General features: G+C 33.7%; 1 long non-coding RNA gene across 2 annotated transcripts; it reads left to right on the top strand.

The window, feature by feature from the left end:
* The first annotated feature begins 1,264 nt into the window (after positions 1 to 1,264).
* LOC132273603 (uncharacterized) lies at positions 1,265 to 12,907 on the top strand. Of its 2 annotated transcripts, XR_009470185.1 has the most exons (4): positions 1,265 to 1,535; positions 8,170 to 8,883; positions 9,040 to 9,190; positions 11,350 to 12,907. It is a non-coding gene; the product is annotated as an uncharacterized LOC132273603 (long non-coding RNA). The 2 variants fall into 2 exon arrangements; XR_009470184.1 differs by lacking the exon at positions 9,040 to 9,190 and having other exon boundaries at positions 1,268 to 1,535.
* Positions 12,908 to 19,371: the final 6,464 nt, after the last annotated feature.

The raw sequence follows: 19,371 nt of genomic DNA, 5'->3' as shown, positions 1-19,371 counted from the left end.
CACTCTTGGACTTGGTTGATTGAAGGGATGAGATACTACCCAATCTTAATTATAATACAGGAAACAAATCACAAAATAAGCTCTACAATTTACGCATATGTTGAAAATGTATTGTCACTTAATATGATCATCGTCATACGATATCTTCATGTGCTTAGAGTGGTCCAACAAGCATAAAATAAGGCTGGCTCAGATTTTGAATGTAAAATATTTTTTAGAAAATATTTATTTATCTTTTGGTCTTGATTATCGTAAAATATTTACGAAGAAAAAATATATTAAAATTTAACATAAATAATTTATCTATCAATTTTTAGTAAGTTATTTTATACGTCTAACCCGAAGGACTCGACTTCAACATCATAAAAAAACATATTTTACCTAAAAAATGAAAATATATTTAATCTTTTCTAAACTTGATTGAGTTGAGGTTTTGTTAGAGAGATATGGAGATGCACAGCTTTTGTTCTTCTCAAAACATGTTTTAGTTGCAGAGATCGAGAGATACATGAAAGAGAGTGATTGTTGGAAATGTAATGGTCAAAACGTAATTCCCTAAAATAAAATTATATGTATGCCCATCACACTTTTTTTTTTTTTTTTTCTCAATTATGTTCCTCGTGTGAGCGTTTGTGTGGTAGCACAACTTTCCTATTGAATTTCTTAAAAGAATTTCCACAAAAACATACTACTTGGTTTTTCAAGATGAATCCAATCACAGTAATCTTCTTTAAATAGTAAATCGTACATCTTTAACTACTCAATTAGAAATAATGGAGTATGCACTTTTTTTCTTTAATTTATACTCGTACACTTCTTCTTAATAAATTACTTGCACTTAAGAAGATTTAAAGCTTAAATTTAATATTTTAAGAGGTATTAAGACAAAGTTTTAACCCACTTGAACTAGTCCCTTAGAATTGTGTGTGATATACAGTTTTATTTTATAATTTAAAAGAATATGTCTATTTATTATTGGTAGAGCTTAACAGTGAGAACTTAAGTATTAACTTCTTTAAAAAAATAATAATAATAAATAAGTTTCAAGCTAACCCACGTCTCCACTTGCGCACCAATGGTACCAGCCCACATCTCCACTTAACAATGGTACCAACGCATTTGTCATCCGGCCCAATGTGGAAGAGACAAATTAGTTCACCCCATTACATGAATAGATCCATTAAGAGGGGGATGCAAAACAAACCATGCCCGAACTCAAACCGTGAGACCATCGGCCCACCTGACTACCAACGTACCAAACTAACCCTATATATTAGACGGGAGCAAGATACAATTCCACAGAGCATCCATTGGAGAAGTTAGGTGAAGGAGAAGTAGGCGTTCCGGTTCGAAGAAGGGTGGAGAGAGATTCCAATCCGAAGCAACTGATCCAGAAAATGGACATTGGCACTGTTTGATGGAGAACAACCGAAGTCTAATCGAGTCCACAATGGAGTTTCAGAGGAGGCGCTGATTTGTTCCTGAAAATTCGATTGTTTCTCTCCTTCCACAAGTGATAGACAAAGCTATCCGAGGTAAGCTTCCAAGTTAGCATTCAAGAGTATATTTCAATTTGGGTTTCCAATTGACGATGCCCACACCAGAAAGTCATTCCAAGAATTAGTGTTTGTATAGAACACACACTTATCTTGTAATTTGTTCAAGATAAATCTCGAATAGGAGTATTGCTGAAACGTAAGCTTCCAAGTTAGCACTCGACAATATTTCAATTTATGTTTCCAATAGGACGATGCCCAAATCAGAAAGTCAATCCATGAATTAGGGTTTGTATAGAACACACAGTTATCTTGTAATCTGTTCCAGATAAATTGGCGAATAGGAGCATTGGTGAAATAAGTTTTCATGGATTTCAGCTGCATTTAGGCATCAAAAAACTAAAATTTGGTTGCATGGTGAAAAACAAGGCTTGCTTATCTCGAGTCAATAACTTGTCTTGGATAGCTAACCATAAACAAAATGAGTGTTTAGGAATGGAGTTGCTGAAACATACAAGTTTGTGCAAGTGGGCATTGGGTAGAGGCTCTGAGATGGATTCAACTGTGTGGTGAAGAGAATTTGACTTATTTGGAGAAGGGGTCCATTGTATGAGGTCAGTGTTGGTAGGATTAGGGAGAGGTAGGTTAGTGATGTCATGGAAAGGGTGAACAATGTTGTAGACATGTCTAGGCCATGGCCACTGGTTTTTTGAAACCAAGGAGGTATAGTTTCGACAAAGCTCCGCCGCGTCTACTACCCCGTATCAAGAAAACTCTCATGTACTTGTTGATAATCTGGCCCTGCCTAGGATTAGTGTACGTTGCAAATTGAAAAATTGTAGAGTAGAGTTGGTAAGCTTCATGTTAAGGTCACCGTTGGTTGTGCTTTGAGCCCGAGATGTTGATTAGTGGGCCACCTTGTGCATTAGTAGCCGTTGGAAATTTCTCACTGGTTGAAGCCAGTGGAGGCACTCAAGGTGTTTCAAGGATGTCATAATTGATAAACCTTCCACTGGACGAATTAAATAGGGAGGTGTCATGTGGTAGTAAAAATTATAGAATTCGTAAGAGAGCAAATAATATAGAGAGAGGTTAAAAAATATATAATATAAATATTTTGTTTTCAACTTGTTTTCTTAAAGCAAAAGCATCTCCATCTACTGATACTCGTCCTTGAACACCTATCCCCCAACATTTAAGCTGATGGGTGTACATGTATATATGTGTGTGTTAATTGCATTGTGAATTAATCAGCAATAAATCTCCATTATGATAACTCAATTCAAGCGATCCTTTTTGGCTTGAATCTGCTTTCTTGTCAAATGCCCTTTTGTTAATTTAGGTATTTCCCATTGCCCATCGATATATGTATTACTGTTGAGAAAACACAGCTATCAGAGACAACACAACTAATAACCTCAGTCTCTTCTTAGAAAACTATAATAGTTGGCCCTTATTACAATGATGTTGATAATGTCATATGGGCACCAATTTTAGACATGTAATAAATTCCAAGAGTAATGCTATTATTAGGTTGACTTCATGTCAGTTGTCATGAGCTCTCCTTCAAATTAGCACATTTTGAAGGAAAAAAAAAAAAAAAAAAAAAAAAAAAAAAAAAAAAAAAAAGCATCTTCGTCTACCCATACTGGTCCTTGAACACCTATCCCCTAACATTTAAGCTGATGGGTGTACATATATATATAGATGTGCGTGTGTGTATTAATTGCATTGTGAAGTAATCAACGATGAATCTCCATTATGATAACTCAATTAAAGCCACCTTTTTTGGCTCGAATCTGCTTTCTCGTCAAATGCCTTTTTTGTTTAATTATGTATCTCCCACTGCCCATCGATATGTGTATTATTGTTGAGAAAACACGGCTATTAGTGACAACACAACTAATAAACCCCAGTCTCTTCTTAGAAAACTATAATAGTTGGTCATTATTACAATGATATTGAAAATATCATATGGGCACCAAATTTTAGATATGTAATAAATTCCAAGAGTAATGCTATTATTAGATTGACTTCATGGCAGTTGTCATGAAGCATCTCCATAATATAGAGAGCAAATAATATAGAGAGAGGTTAAAAAATATATAATATAAATATTTTGTTTTCAACTTGTTTTCTTAAAGCAAAAGCATCTCCATCTACCGATACTCGTCCTTGAACACCTATCCCCCAACATTTAAGCTGATGGGTGTACATGTATATATGTGTGTGTTAATTGCATTGTGAATTAATCAGCAATAAATCTCCATTATGATAACTCAATTCAAGCGATCCTTTTTGGCTTGAATCTGCTTTCTTGTCAAATGCCCTTTTGTTAATTTAGGTATTTCCCATTGCCTATCGATATATGTATTACTGTTGAGAAAACACAGCTATCAGAGACAACACAACTAATAACCTCAGTCTCTTCTTAGAAAACTATAATAGTTGGCCCTTATTACAATGATGTTGATAATGTCATATGGGCACCAATTTTAGACATGTAATAAATTCCAAGAGTAATGCTATTATTAGGTTGACTTCATGTCAGTTGTCATGAGCTCTCCTTCAAATTAGCACATTTTGAAGGAAAAAAAAAGCATCTTCGTTTACCCATACTGGTCCTTGAACACCTATCCCCTAACATTTAAGCTGATGGGTGTACATATATATATAGATGTGCGTGTGTGTATTAATTGCATTGTGAAGTAATCAACGATGAATCTCCATTATGATAACTCAATTAAAGCCACCTTTTTTGGCTCGAATCTGCTTTCTCGTCAAATGCCTTTTTTGTTTAATTATGTATCTCCCACTGCCCATCGATATGTGTATTACTGTTGAGAAAACACGGCTATTAGTGACAACACAACTAATAAACCCCAGTCTCTTCTTAGAAAACTATAATAGTTGGTCATTATTACAATGATATTGAAAATATCATATGGGCACCAAATTTTAGATATGTAATAAATTCCAAGAGTAATGCTATTATTAGGTTGACTTCATGGCAGTTGTCATGAGCTCTCCTTTAAATTAGCACATTGTATTTCCTTTATATACATGTATTGTATTTGGCAACTTTGATGAATATTGAAAATTGAGTATTGATTGCAGAGTTCTTCTCCCTCAGATTCTTCTTCCTTCCTCTCTTCTTCCCTTTTTCTTCTTTGTCTTCTTCTCACTCTCCTTCTCTCTTCTGGTTTGCATCATTCACACTACTCTCTTCTACATCAGTTGGTACAAGAGCTACTACCCTTCCTACATCATTTGGTATCAGAGCTTTTGTGTCCTACATCAGGGTTATAAGGACTCCTCTGCACTAAGGTGGAGAGAGGGAGAGAACTAGGGTTAGTAAGTGTGTATTGTGTGGCTAATACACACTTGGAAGCTTGGGGCTCAAGACAATTAAATTCTAGAATTTTCTGAGCCTGTCCTCACTTGGAAGTGCGGTCAGTTTAAAATTACAAGAGCTCACTACCCTTCCTACATCATTTGGTATAAGAGCTTTTGTGTCCTACATTAGGGTTAGAAGGGCTCCTCTGCACTAAAGTGGAGAGAGGGAGAGAGCTAGGGTTAGTAAGTGTGTATTGTGTGGCTAACCTCATATGAGAGAGGGAGGTCTCTATTTATAGAGGTTGCAAGCTTGGGGCTCAAGACAATTAAATTCTAGAATTTTCTGAGCCTGTCCTCGCTTGGAAGTGCGGTCAGTTTAAAATTAGGCTTTTGTGAAGCTGTCCGCATTAGAAGATGCTAATTTTGTTTTAATTAGGCTGCTCGCATCTTCTGTTGTGGATTCATGCTAAATTAGTTTTATTTGACGCTTGCCTCTTCAGATGCAGGTTTGTGCTAATTCAGTTCTATTTTGAACTGCTTGCACCTTCAAGTGAGATTTATACTCTTGTTTTTAGAGCTGCTTGTGCTTTTGAAGTGAGGATTTACACTAATCCTGTTGTTTTTAGAGCAGGAAGTGCTTTAAAGTGCAAGTATAGGATTCTAAATAACCAGGGTTAAATGGCTGTTTTGGCCCTTTCCGAAGAGTCTTGTGAGCTCTTTGGAGGTTAAGGTCATGCACTTGATCCCGCGTCCGTCATAGGGTTTTGGGATGTTCTGAATGCAATGTTGGGGTCCATTCTCCAATTTGACAATTGGATTGACATGTTTAGGTGCGAAATTATGATTGTGCCCATCTCCTGGAGTTTCATAATCTGGTGCTAGGAGTTGTGTTATGACTTTGATTCTAAGTGTATCCTAGGGTTTTGGGCCATTTTTTTTCCCTAAATGGTGGAAATTTTATAAATACAGATTAAACAATATAGTACAAGTGGAGATAGCGATATGGTAGAACAAGATCACAAAGAGAAAACAAAAGTACAATCCAAAAAACTAGTTTAGGGCATACCCTTGACAAAAGAAAGACAATGAAGCCAAAAAAAGAAAATACCAATCTCAAAAAATGGTTTGCAAGTCGAGAAGAGATGCACCCAATGAGGAAATCCCTTCAAGACATGCTGCTCTAGCTAGGTCCAGATCCACCAAGCAAAATCTTGTTTCTATGGCCCCAAAGACTCCAAATGATAGCTGTGTAAAAACATCTAGTAATTTTGCTTTTCAATGGACACCTTCAGATTGGATAATGAACCAGGCAGTAGCATCCTCCAAGGAAGGAAGCTGCAGAAGAACCTCCCAATTGCATAACTCCCCAAACCATTGCCACACCTGTTTAGCATAACTACAAGACTAGAAAAGTTGGTCATTAGAATCCTCCCCATTGTAGCAGTTACGAGTCTTGTGACAAATGGATGTAAGAGGAAGATCCTGTCTCTTCAGATGAACATAAGATTTGTTTTCTCTCTGCATCATCAGCACCACAAACATGGAAATCCTCGGTCTACTGCCATTCCCGACCAGTGAATACCAAGTTACTTCAGTTCCATGGAGCCTACTCAAAAAGTCAAATCCCAAGCAGCTGAAAAATTAAACTGGCCTGTCCCAGAGCACCTCATCATTTGCAGATGGATTGTTATTCATTAAATAACCAGAGATTTCAGCAGACCAAGACTGAGGCAATGACCATTGGTTATTTTGCCATAAAACACTGACTGTGTCCCTACTGTTAAACCCTTCAATAAGTCTTCTCACCCCATATCTCTGTTGTAAGGAAGCCCCATCACACCAAGGGTCAAAGAAAAGGCTGAATGAAAACACCATTATTGCCTTTGTATCTCAAATGTGGAAGCATAGAGTCCCTAAAAAGATAAAATATCTTTCCATATAGCAGAGTCAGAAGCCCTACTAATAGCATTCCAAAAATGAACTCTCTTGAGGTACTTGTCTCTGAACCATCTGACCCATAAGGCTTCTTTGAGATGAAGACAATCCCATAGAATCACACATTTACTAGCTGAATTGATGCTCTGCAAGCTCCTAATCCCCAGACCTCCTTCCCTCTTAGGCTTAGTAACTTTCTCCCAGCTGAATAGAGGATTTTCCCTGTGCTCAGAATGACCAGTTCATGAGATTTGCTTAACCTTCTTCTCAATGACATTCTGAACCCCAACAGGTAAAGGGGAAGACAGTAGACCAAAAATAATATAATATGATGTGATAACTGATTTCACTAATTCCACCCTACCTGCAAGGGAAATTTTAAAAGAGTTCCAAGCAGATAGCTTAGTGTTAATCTTGTCCACCAGTGGAGCACAATGAGCATTTGTTAATCTTCTGTCCACCAGAGGTAGGCCAAGGTGCTTTTGGGACGTTTTGGACATAATGATAAAATCTGTTTTCTGATCGGGCGGTCAGACTGTTCAATTCTACCTCGTGTTTAGATTGGGGTTCCCAGGAACTGTATTAGGAAATTTGTAGTTGAATTCTTCTTACTTTTATAACAATATTTCCCAAATTGCTCTTGTAATTGAACAGGGGCAAAATGGGCATCTAAAATTTGTTATTTCAATTCCAAGCTATCAGATTGAAATTTCTTATGATAATCAAATTTGAATTACTAGCAGTATACTTGAACTATAACTTCTGACCCATTTTGTTGATATCTTTAAAAATTATCTGCTACAATCATGGCTGCAGATCGGTGGGTTTTTATGCCTTGCCCAGAGGACTTTTAAATTTGTATCGCCTAGTTCTTCTGTTGCGCATCATACATCAGCTTTAACCCAGTTTTTTTGTCATTTCCTTTCATTAGGAATTTAAGGATATTGAAACGAACAATAGAGTGAAAGGGTGTGATAAGTTTCTATACAATTTTCACTGAGTGACTTGATTATTTTAATAATTTATTTGAACAATTTTATTATCTATAAGATAGACAGTTGATATACAAGTAATATGTAGAAGTTCAAAGTCCGAGATATAGTATCTTGCAATAATTTTTTTTATAGCCAAAGGTAGTAGCATGCTATATTGTTAGTAAATTAGTTCACAAAAACTACTTGCTAAAACTTGTATAGTGTTTTTGTTTTTGTTTTTGTTTTTTGTTTTTTGTTTTCTTTTTGCAACTAATTACTCTTTCAAATATTATTTTACATTGAAGTGGGACTCAATTAGTATAATTTATTAGCAGCCTTAGTGTTGAAGTTTATGAAAATCAGTTTCTGTTGAAGTTCTCTTGGTTGTTGTATTTGAGTATCTCATATGACTTTTTTGGTTTTGGCAGTGCTACCGCTAAAAATATGTTGAGGAATGTTACTAAACAGCTAAGCAATATCAACAACCTTGATGATACGATGCAAACTCTCAGAAGCAAAATTGAATGGAAAATAAATAAAAGAGAAGTTGAGAATTGGTTGGATAATGTGCAAAAACTAAATTTCAAAGCTTAGAATGAGATGTACCAGGAAACAGTACTACTTTTCAAAAAGAATTTGGAAAAGGCTTGGGATTGCTTAGTGAAAGATGATATCATGCACATTTGAATTTATAAAATGGGGGCATTGGGTAAAACAGCCTCGGCAACCCATATCTATAATTTACTTTTACGAAGTTCTGAAACTTCTGATGCGCATGTTCATTGGTTCTCTGTATAGCAAGATTAAAGTGTAGATAAATTGCCGTATGAAATTGCCAACATGTTAAAGTTGAATCTCACGAAGGAGAATGAAAGGAAGAAAAGGGCAACCAAATTCTGACATGCATTGACAAGAATGAAGAAACCTGTACTTATCTTGATGATGTGTGAAAACATTTTGGAAATTCCGTGTAGAGTGAATGGATTGAAGTTGATTCTTACTACTTGCATGTTGGAGGTGTGTCAGAAGATGATGCATTGACAAAAGATGATGCATAGACTAAATATGGGACTCTAGCTTACTGTAATAATCCTGCACAAAAGAAGGAAACAGAACATCGAAGGCTTGTCATTATATCCCAGGTATTTTACTTACTAATCACTTCATGCTAGCAAAATTTGAAAAATAAATAAATTATATGAGATGTTGATAATTTTTTATGTTTATTGACACAAAATGAATGTTGTGAAATGCTGGCATACTATGGGATGTGCTCCAATCTGGTGCTTCATTTCAAGAATCATCTAAATCAGCAAAGTTCTACGATTTCTAAGAATAATTTAAACTGGTCGGGAATCTGCTACCTCACCCTCTGATAGGAGCGTATCTTGACAATTTCTAATAGGAAGATATTATACAATTGCTACAATCTCTATCATCCATGTCATTGTAAGTTTGTTTGTTCATCTCCTTAGAAAATCAACTTCTTTGAATATTATAAATATAATTGGTTGTTAACATGGTATTAGAGTATAAAATCTGCATATATTTGGTAAATCATGAATTAGGAAACCCAAAGATTTTGAAGAATTAATGGGGGATTCAGGAAATAGGTAAGGAGAGATCAAACAATAAAGCAAAAAATTAAGAGACTGAGAACATATTATGAAAAACATACAGCATCAAGCAGGAATAGGAGAATATAAAAATAAATAAAATAAAATTGGACCTTATGATATATCCATAGATATATTTTTTCTATATATGTCTTCTTCTTTCCATTAGTCATTAGAATTTCAGTTTCATTCATATTCCCTCTTTTATATTAACCCATATAGGTTTGGGTTGTCAATTATTATGTATTTATTTATGGGTTAAGTGCAAAAACACCCCTATAATATACAGAAGGTGCAATTAACCCCCTGTTGTTTTAATTTGTGCAAATAAGGACATTATGTCAATTTAGCAATTGAAATGTCTAAAATACCCCATAAAAAATAAAAAATTAATAATGGAGGAAAATGTTTTCTCTCCCCTCTATTTCTCTCCATTTTATTTTTTATTTTTTTATATAAGTCACCATTTTATTTTTTGTCCGTCTTTCTCTTCCGGCAACCTTTTTCCCGACCACTTCCATACTTGTTTGGTCCAAATTGTCTAAATTGCTTTTAAAATTTCCATCTACCTCCTCTCTCTCTACCCCCTCTCTGTATATACATACGCAAACATGCACATAGATAGTACCATGCCTATTCATCGATGAATCATTCTTCCAAATTCCACTGGAAGCACACATATGGCAGAGAGGTTTGATTTGGGGTTGGTGGAAAGAGAAATTTAAATAAATATTAAAAAAAAAAATGGCTGACCATGTGACAAAGAAACCCGTGAATCCATCACCAATACCCACCCCCTCTCTCTCTCCTTATCAATTGAATAGCGTAATTATCCGAGGAATGCCTGTTTAATTTTGGGTTCAACTTGGGATGCCCTGTTTAAGTTTAGGTTCAACTTTGGCTTCCCCACTGAGTTTCCTCCTCGTCGGTTAGTGGTTTGGTGGTGGTGGTGAAGCACGGTGATGCTTAAATTTTTTTATTTTTTATTTTTATTTTTTATTTATTTATTTATATATATTTTTCCTGCGATTACAATATATATATATATATATATATATATATATATATATAAACACCTATGGTGGTGGTGGTTGTTCATGAATGGTTTGGAAGTTATATCACAAAGTTATTGAATTCTTAGATGAAGAGATTTGAGTTGGAGAGTTTGGATGGTAATTCTATTTTAGAGAAGAGAAAGACGTCTAGATTTAAATAAAATAAAATTCATACTTACATCAGGAGGGCATTTTGGAATTTTTATAAAAAAATTTGGTCAAAATTGATAATTAGGGGTCAATTGCTCAAAAGATAGATAATACAAGGATTTTATATGCACTCTTTTTCTAATAGGGGTGTTTCTTGCACACCTTTTGTATAGCGAGGGGGTTTTTTGCACTTAACCCTTTATTTATTTAAGGCTTGAAATGTCATTTAAGTTGTTCTATATATGAATATCAATCCACCATATATATGTATACGTGTTATAGGTTTTTCTTTCATTTTGAGCATGTATATTATATATTGATATATAAACAAAAGCATGTTTTGTATTAATTTTTATTTTCCTAGTTCATGTTTTGTTGTAATTGACATGACTATGTTTCAATTGCCTGGAAAGAAATCCAGGGTCATATGAATTGGATTTTTAAATTTCTATAGACTGTCATGTATCAAAAACAAAGTAGAACAGCTATGAACTATTAAAATATTGGTGGGGGGAGGAATTATAAAACAATTATTTGCAAATGCCTCATAAGTTCATATTCTAATTAATCAAGTCCTGCCAATTATTTATTGCAAAAAGATGTTTTTCCTTGACATAAAACAATTATTTGCAAATGCCTCGTAAATTCATATTCTAATTAATCAAGTCCTGCCAATTATTTATTGCAAAAAGATGTTTTTTCTCGACTCTTGAGTGTTAAAAACATCTTTTGGTTGAATTGTACATTTTTGCTGTGAAAACACTGAAAATATTTCAAATTCATGTAGGGAATGACATTTGATGACAATGTCAGCATCAATTCCTGGCCTGAAGCCAACTTGTTATGAAAATGATGTTTGCCACATGACAGATACACAAAGTGCAGTGTGCTTCCTAGCACTTGATAGCTCTTGGGACTGGAGGGATTAAACCTTGCGTCTCATCCTATGGAGCATATTAGTTTGATGATGCTGATGAGGCAGAGAAGAAACAAAAGAATTCTTTCTTCAATTGGTTTTATTTTTCAATCAATGTTGGTGCACTCATTGCTTGGCAATTGCTGTTGTGAGAATCTTTTCAGGTACTAGGTTGTATCGGTACCAGAAATCTGGAGGCAGCCCTTTGATGCGCATCTTTCAAGTGCTGATGGCATCCGTTAGGAAATATCGAGTTGAAGTGCCTCTGGACAAGTCTCTTTTGTATGAGATGTAGAGTCTGCTATCAAAGGAAGTTGCAAGCTTGATCACAGCTCAGCCTTCCGTCTATATAGGTAATACCTCAACTCCCATGTCTTTCTGCCTCATCATGGATATTTCCTGTTCTTCCAATGCATTCCTCCACTCATGAGTATCAACCACCTCCCTCATACTTCCACCCATTGTTATTATCCCAAGTGGTAGTAAGAATCAACTTCAATCCATTCACTCTACAAGTAATTCTCACCTCCTCAAAACCAAAATATTTCCACACATCATCCAAGATAAGTCTAAATTTCTTCATTCTTGTCAATGCTTGTGAGAGTTTGGCTGCCCTTTTCTCCTTTCCATTCTCCTTTGTGAGATCTAACTTTAACATGTTGGCAATTTCATACTTCACACGTTAATCTTGCTACACAGTGAGCCAATGAACATGCACCTCAGACGTTTCAGAACTTCGTGAAAGTAAATCATGGATATAGGTTGCCAAGGTTGTTTTTCCCAATGCCCTCATTCTATAAATTCCGTTGTGCATGATATCATCTTTCATTAAGCAGTCTCAAACCTTTTCCAAATTCTATATAAATTCTTCACCTGTTAATTTCGTGTCAACAATGGCATTGCTTTGGTGTCATGTACATCAAGTAACAGAAATTTATCCTGCTCAACAAGTTCGAAGCATTTTTTCCCAACTGTAAGTTTTGAAAAGTAGCATTGCTTCCTTTTACATCTCATTCTAAGCTTTGAAATTCCTTTTTCTTCTTTTGCACATTATCCAACCAATTGTCGACCCATCTCTTTTGTTTCTTTCCCATTCGAAACTCTGCATCTTGCATCATTGCAATTACATCAGTTTCTCGGCAGCTCTATTATTTAATTTTGCTTCTGAGTGTCTGCAGCTTATCATCGAGGCTATTGAAATTGCTTAGTTGTTCCTTGGCGTTCCTCAAGATGTGTTGCAACTGTTTTATACTTCTTAATGTTTTCCTTGCTTGTAATTTTCTCTAGTCCTTTTATTGTTTGTAATGGACTTGTTTTCTTCTGCATAGTGGGGGTATGCCCCCGCTTGTTCCCTTTTGAACATTATTTCTTTGTCTATAAAATTTTTTCCCAGGAAAAAAAATATATAGTGTATGATTTTTATTTTTTATTTATTTTTTACTATGGTTACTTGCTCCTTTTTGCATCTTGGAAAGTATTAAAAAATTGTTAAAAAATAAATATATATAAAAATTGGAAGTTATTTCCAAGGATATCCCTTCTAGTTGCGGAGAAAATTACAAGAAAGAAAAAGAATTAACGGTGAATGGGTCAAAAGTTTTGTCCTGGTGGCTGGTAGCCCATGCCTTGAAAGACCAAGGGTATAGTTGTAATCTATGAAGCACGGACACTCCTCCTAGGGGTCTCGTACCCGTGTCGGATACTTTTTGGACATCGACACCCGTGTCCGAGGCTCGGACACGTATTTGACACTTTTGTAAAGTGTTCAAATATTATTTTTTATTGGACACACGTGTCCGAGGCTCGGACACACGGTCCGACACTTCTGTGAGACAATTTATTTTCTCTCACTCCTCGCAGTCTCTCATCTTCTTCAATTATCTCTCTTCATGAATAAGATATATATATATATATATATATATATTTAAGTTACATGAACAAAATTTGGTGAAAGACTGAAAGTATATATGTTTATTCATATACATATTTAGTTCATTATAGTTATATCTCTTCTGCACATCTCGTTTGGAATTTGGATCAACTTTATTTTTCATTTATTTTCTGTTTTGTCTTGTCTATATTTTTCTTATAACAGAGATGAAATTACTGAAATTGATTCTGTTATTTGTTGTTTTATTTATCTGTATAAAATTCTAGTAATTATATTTTGAATACATAATTATATATCTCTATATTTATATATATAATTTTATAGGCGTATTCCCGCCGTGTCCGTGTCTTATTTTTTTGAAATTTGCCGTGTCGCCGTATCCGTGTCGTGTCATACCCGTGTCCCGTATCCGTGTTCGTGCTTCATAGGTTGTAATTGACCCAGAGATTGTGTTGCGCATGACTAAATGGTAAATTCTGCACTTAAGGGGTCACTCATAATTTTCTTATTGGGACATGTTAAGGCCATGTAATATAATAATAATAAAAAAAATTATGATTTACTTGGTATCAAAATGAAAGATTCAATATTTAAATGCAAAAAACCCTAGCGTAGGACATGAGCCAATGTCATCCCCAATATGCATGATTTGGAAGAAGTAGCATTTGAGTATATAATAATTATAAATAAATAAATAAAAATTTAAAAAGAGCAAATCAAAAAATTGAAACATAGTATACTGGACTGAAAGGATGGGGCTTTGTGGAAAGATCAAAATCAAGAATTGTTAGTGACTTTTAAGTTTTAGTTGGTCTTATTATTGTTTACAAAAAGGAAAAATAATACTAAAAAGGTTTTTAAAAGTCCCTCATTTTTATTTTTATTTTTTGCAAACAAGTGACTGTTGTTAGTAGAGCGATTAAAAGACTAAAGTGATTTTATATATTTGGAAAAAAAAAAAAAAAAAAAAAAACAGAAGAAGTAAAACACAAAATAAATGTAAAATGACTAAAGTACCCTAACCAAAAACAAAATGGTCTATTTATATGTAACATGGTATAAGGGCATTTTGAGGAGACCAAAATGATAGTTTAGTAAATTTGTTACTTAATATAGGCATGTGGCCTCCGGTGAATTTTGGAGTGTCAGGCTTCTTCTTGTCTTATAATATATATATATATATATATATATATATAGAGAGAGAGAGAGAGAGGCTTGTGCAACACATATGACTACTTAAATGTAATTTTCTGACCTATTATACAAATTAAGTCCTTATTTGTCCCTTTTTGAAAACTTAACAGACTTATTTACCCAAAATAAAGGTTAAGGGTGCTATTTGTCCAATTTTTAAACATTGTGGTTGTTTTTCTTACTTTACCCTTTTGTGAATATTAACTCCAACTGGCACATATTAATCATCTAAAACAGTGGAAGAGTTTGTAAGTCAAATTACTTAATTGGTGCACATTTTAATTGGATCATTTTCTAATTAATTTCATAAAATCCTTGTTTGAAAGAATCTAGTATGGGTGAACTAGGTTATTGGATAAATGTAACAAGGGTCATTTGTCTTACATCGGATCCGGATGGAAAAGTGATTGGGTATAAATTGGTGGGTATGCAGCACTACCCAACAACTTGAGATTTTGGGTAAATAGACAAGTGCCTACCCGTTACAGTTGGTATCAGAGCCAGACCCAGTCCTTAATCCGGTGTCACGCAAAGAGTTCGGCTCCAAAGGCGTCCGGGTGAACACCCCGGTTAGGTAGGGTGGCCCGAGCTGTAACGAGGGCGTTGCAAGTTTTGAGTGGGGGAGAATGTAATAAGGGTCATTTGTCGCACATCGGATCCGAATGAAAAAGTGATTGGGTATAAATAAGTGAGTATGCAGTACTATCTAACAGTTTGACCTTTTAAATAAATGAGTAAGCACGTATCCATTACACTATTACAGTAAACCAATTGGTGCAATTTCCTTTCCCTTTCTGGTATCATCAGGCAAAAGACCACATCAAAGTGTGGAATTTCTAACAGCCTTGAATATTGTATCAAGGGTAAAAAAGACATGAACAACTAGAGATGTCATTTTTATTTTATTGTTTAAGCATGAAACAAAATGACACACAAGTTAATATACGTTTAAGTTGGAATGAAATACAATTTACTGAGTGTTCTGTTTCATTACACCTTATTGATAAAATAATTTCACGCTTCCTTCAAAAAGAAAAGCGACTAAAAAATAGTGATTCAACCATGTTAAGTTTTGGCATATATTAGCAAATCCATATCTATATGATCTTTGTTAAATTCTACACATTATCTAAACATAAAACTAAGTACACAAGACATATATTGTTACAGGGTGCACAAAAAATTGTTGGAATTGTGAAATCGGCAAGAGACTTATTAAATTGTTGCTTCGTTCCGATTCTTTTATGGTTCAGCTCTAGTTTCGGTTTTAAAATGAGGAACTGTTAGTTTACGGTTTCAACTCCGATTTTAAGTCTATTAGAACCTAACCGAATTGAATTAAATTGTAAATTAAAAATAAAAAGATAAAAAAAAAAAAATAAAAGAAAAAGGAAAAGGAAGGAACCATGGTTCGAACCGAATTGGTTTGGTTCAATAATTACATGGCATAATACTGTATGAAATACATTATTGGCTTATTTCATGGATAGGGTTGGGCATGCGCAAGCTTCTAACATGCTTTAGGAGTGTGAGAATAAGCATTTTGCGCAAATAATTTGTTTGTTTCGCTGAAAAATGTTTTAAAAATATTTTACATCCAAAAAAAGGGAACCTTTAATCTAAATCTTGTTTAGGGACAACTCCTATATATAATCTTTCTTTCACACTCCAAATTCTTTTATTTTCTTTTCTTTTATTTTTTTGGGTTAAGTAGGTGGGTCGGGTCCAAAACAAAAGGAAAAGAACATAAGCCCAATACAGGGCAACAAACATTACAAAAGGCTACAAGGTTAAAAGCCCAGGCAAAATCAACATAAAGCCCATCGTAAACAAAAAAACTCCTAACATGACAACCCCAAAGCAACCACAGTCCAGTCCACATGCATCAACTACTTAAAGAACAGAACTTCAAATTTAAACCTGGTCCATCTGTCGGTCAGGAGAAAAACCTTTGTTTTTTAATGCCCGTGTAACGGGTACATTAAATTATTTATTATTGTGTATGTAATACACAAGTGTGTACATATATTATACGGTAACGAACGATGTGAATGCGCTGTTGCACAACGCAATGGGTGCAAAAAAGTTTTTCTCCTCCGTCACAAACAGTAAGAAATTAGGTAAAGGAGAAGAAAGCGTTGTTGAAATGGTTCAAAAAGGAACTAAGAAGATTCCAATCAATTGTTATGTTTTTGAGTGCGTGGGCACTTGCATTGTTTCATAAAGAAGAGTCGCAATCTCACACCATCAGAAATGGCATTCAACGTCTTCATCATAGGAGAGACCTTGTATTGTTCCTCTCCATCCAAATGTGATAAACATAACTAACCAATAATGTATGTTTTCATGTCAACAATCTGCTTGCTTTCATTTTTTGATTCCAATTTGAAGATGCCCATATGAAAAAGTTTTAGATTAGTATAAAAATCACATTTTTCTTGAGTTTTCCCTAAATAATATCCAAGTATGAGCGCTGATGAAATAAATGTTCATGACATTTATTTTGGGACATTCAAAAATTGAGAGATAGGACAATTTTTATTTATTTTTGGATAGAGGGAGGGAGTATAATGTATCTTCTTTTTGTGCTCTTAGACTTAGAGTGCAAATATGCTTCTTAATATTATATGATTTGTTTATCAACGCTCTGTGTCTAGAAATTTTGAATTGGAGGACGAAACTAGAATTAACTAATTAAAATTTTAAAAATCAATTCTAAAAAAAAAAATTACAATAATAGTCTTGATATATTTATTGAGGAAAATATAATTCAAAAAATAAGAAAAAGGAAATCAAAATAAATAGAAATGGAAAATTGATATTAAAAAGAAAACACAGAAAAGTGGAAATGATAAGTTACGTGTAATACTAGAAGCAATAAAGGAAAACCATTGTTAAAAAACTAAATTTTCCTTCAACAATAGTTTCAATTCTCTAAAATTTCAAATTTTGAAAGGACAAAGAAAAAATGAGAACTATGATTCCACTTTAAGAATATATATATATATATAATTATTACTTTGAAAGCTCGATTATTAAAAGTACAATTTTAACTACCTTAAGATTTTAATAAAACACTGGTTGTTAATAATATAATAGATAATTACTTTAATAACTAATGCAAGGTGTAGTGATAGGATTTAACTGACAACTAAAAATATTAGCATATATGATATCATTGTTGTTATTAATATTTTTGCCATCTTAATATTATAACACTTTAGTTTTTCTTTCTTCCCAATGCTCGAAAGAATAAAAAATGGAGCTTAGTATATGTTTTAAGATATGTTTCCTCGGATCTAAACATCATCTAACAAAAATGTATGAGAAAAAAATGGTTTATATATTTTATTAAATATAAAAGGATGTTAGTGTAATTTATCCTTTTTTACTATATATATAAATGTAAATATAATTCGGGATGGAGCCAGGAATTATATTTTAGGGGGCCTAATTTGTATTTTGCAATTAAATTTTAATAATTTTTTTTATACAATTTGTAATATAATTTTGTTCGTAGTATATAGTCATGTACATATACCTTACAAAAATTCAAATATTGAATGAAAAAAAAATGCAACCAAAAATATTTTAAGAATATAGTCTTCGGGAATTGTGTAAAAAATGCAATCAAATATAGTCTTCGGGAATATTTTAAGAATATTTTTAAAATGCAATCAAATTATAGTCTTTGGGAATTGTTTTAATTTTTAAGAATTTAATTTTTGAAAAAAATATTTTGAGTAATTTAATTTTGCAATAAAAAATATACATCATTGTTACTTTGATGAAAGAAAAGATTAAGAAAAAAATAATATTTTAACTAAACAAAATTTTGCAAGTTTTAAGAAAACAAAATTATTAATTTAGTAACTTATACAATAAATATTGTCATTTACCAAGTGACCATATTAATATATATTTTAAGATAACAATAAGAATGAACTTAAATTTTGTTTTACAAAACAAAATTTGTTCTTGGGTAGTTAAAATGGTCCAAATTAAAATTTTCTATAAATTTTAAAAGATACAAGTTAAATTTATTTTCAAATTTTTTATTTTGAAGCCAATATATATGTTTCGAAAAAAATTTAATGGGGCTAAAAGGGTTTTAGGGTAAAATTTCTATCATTTTTTTTTTTTTTTTTTCTCGTAATTTTCTATGATATATTTTTTTTTAATTTATAAATAAGCTATATATATTGCTGAGTATTTTATTATTATTATTATTGTTATTTTAATCTGGTAAACTATGGGCAGTGACTCGAATACGTGTACACCTCCTTGACCACAAGCTTAAAATCGAGTGTAACGTGTAAACTTGCATGTAATAAATAGCCCACATGCGTACTATAGATTATAGCCCACATGTGCACTTAAGTTCCCTTTTTTCCTCTAAAAACACACTTTTCAGCACACACAAATTGAAAGAATCTCAAGGAGTGGTTTTGGCATGGCATGGGAGTCTCATCGTCGCTGGAGAAGGAGATTATAGCAAAGCTGCCGGACGATCTGCGTCGCTATTGGAATGATGGCAAGTTGTGGCGGTGCAAAGGTTGGAGGGTGCGAGACAGGTGCTACTGCGAAAAGCATTGTTCTCAAGCTCTTTAGAAATCCAAACACAAGTCCACTTCTTCTAGTTCTAGAGTTCCCAAAATCACAACCGCGAAGAACCACCGCACAGGCGATGGCGGTGGTTCCCAAACAACGAGGAAGCAAGAATCATCAGAGAAAGAGAAGCAAAGAAGAGTCTGACGATCGGGTGATTCCGAAGAAGAAGAAGAAGAATAAGCGTACAAACGTAAGCT

The sequence above is a fragment of the Cornus florida genome, unplaced genomic scaffold (assembly GCF_030987335.1).
Source record: "Cornus florida cultivar Cherokee Brave unplaced genomic scaffold, ASM3098733v1 CherokeeBrave_3.0.0_Hap2_Chr09, whole genome shotgun sequence".
Classification (NCBI taxonomy): domain Eukaryota; kingdom Viridiplantae; phylum Streptophyta; class Magnoliopsida; order Cornales; family Cornaceae; genus Cornus; species Cornus florida.
This window is presented reverse-complemented; position numbering and strand designations above follow the sequence as displayed.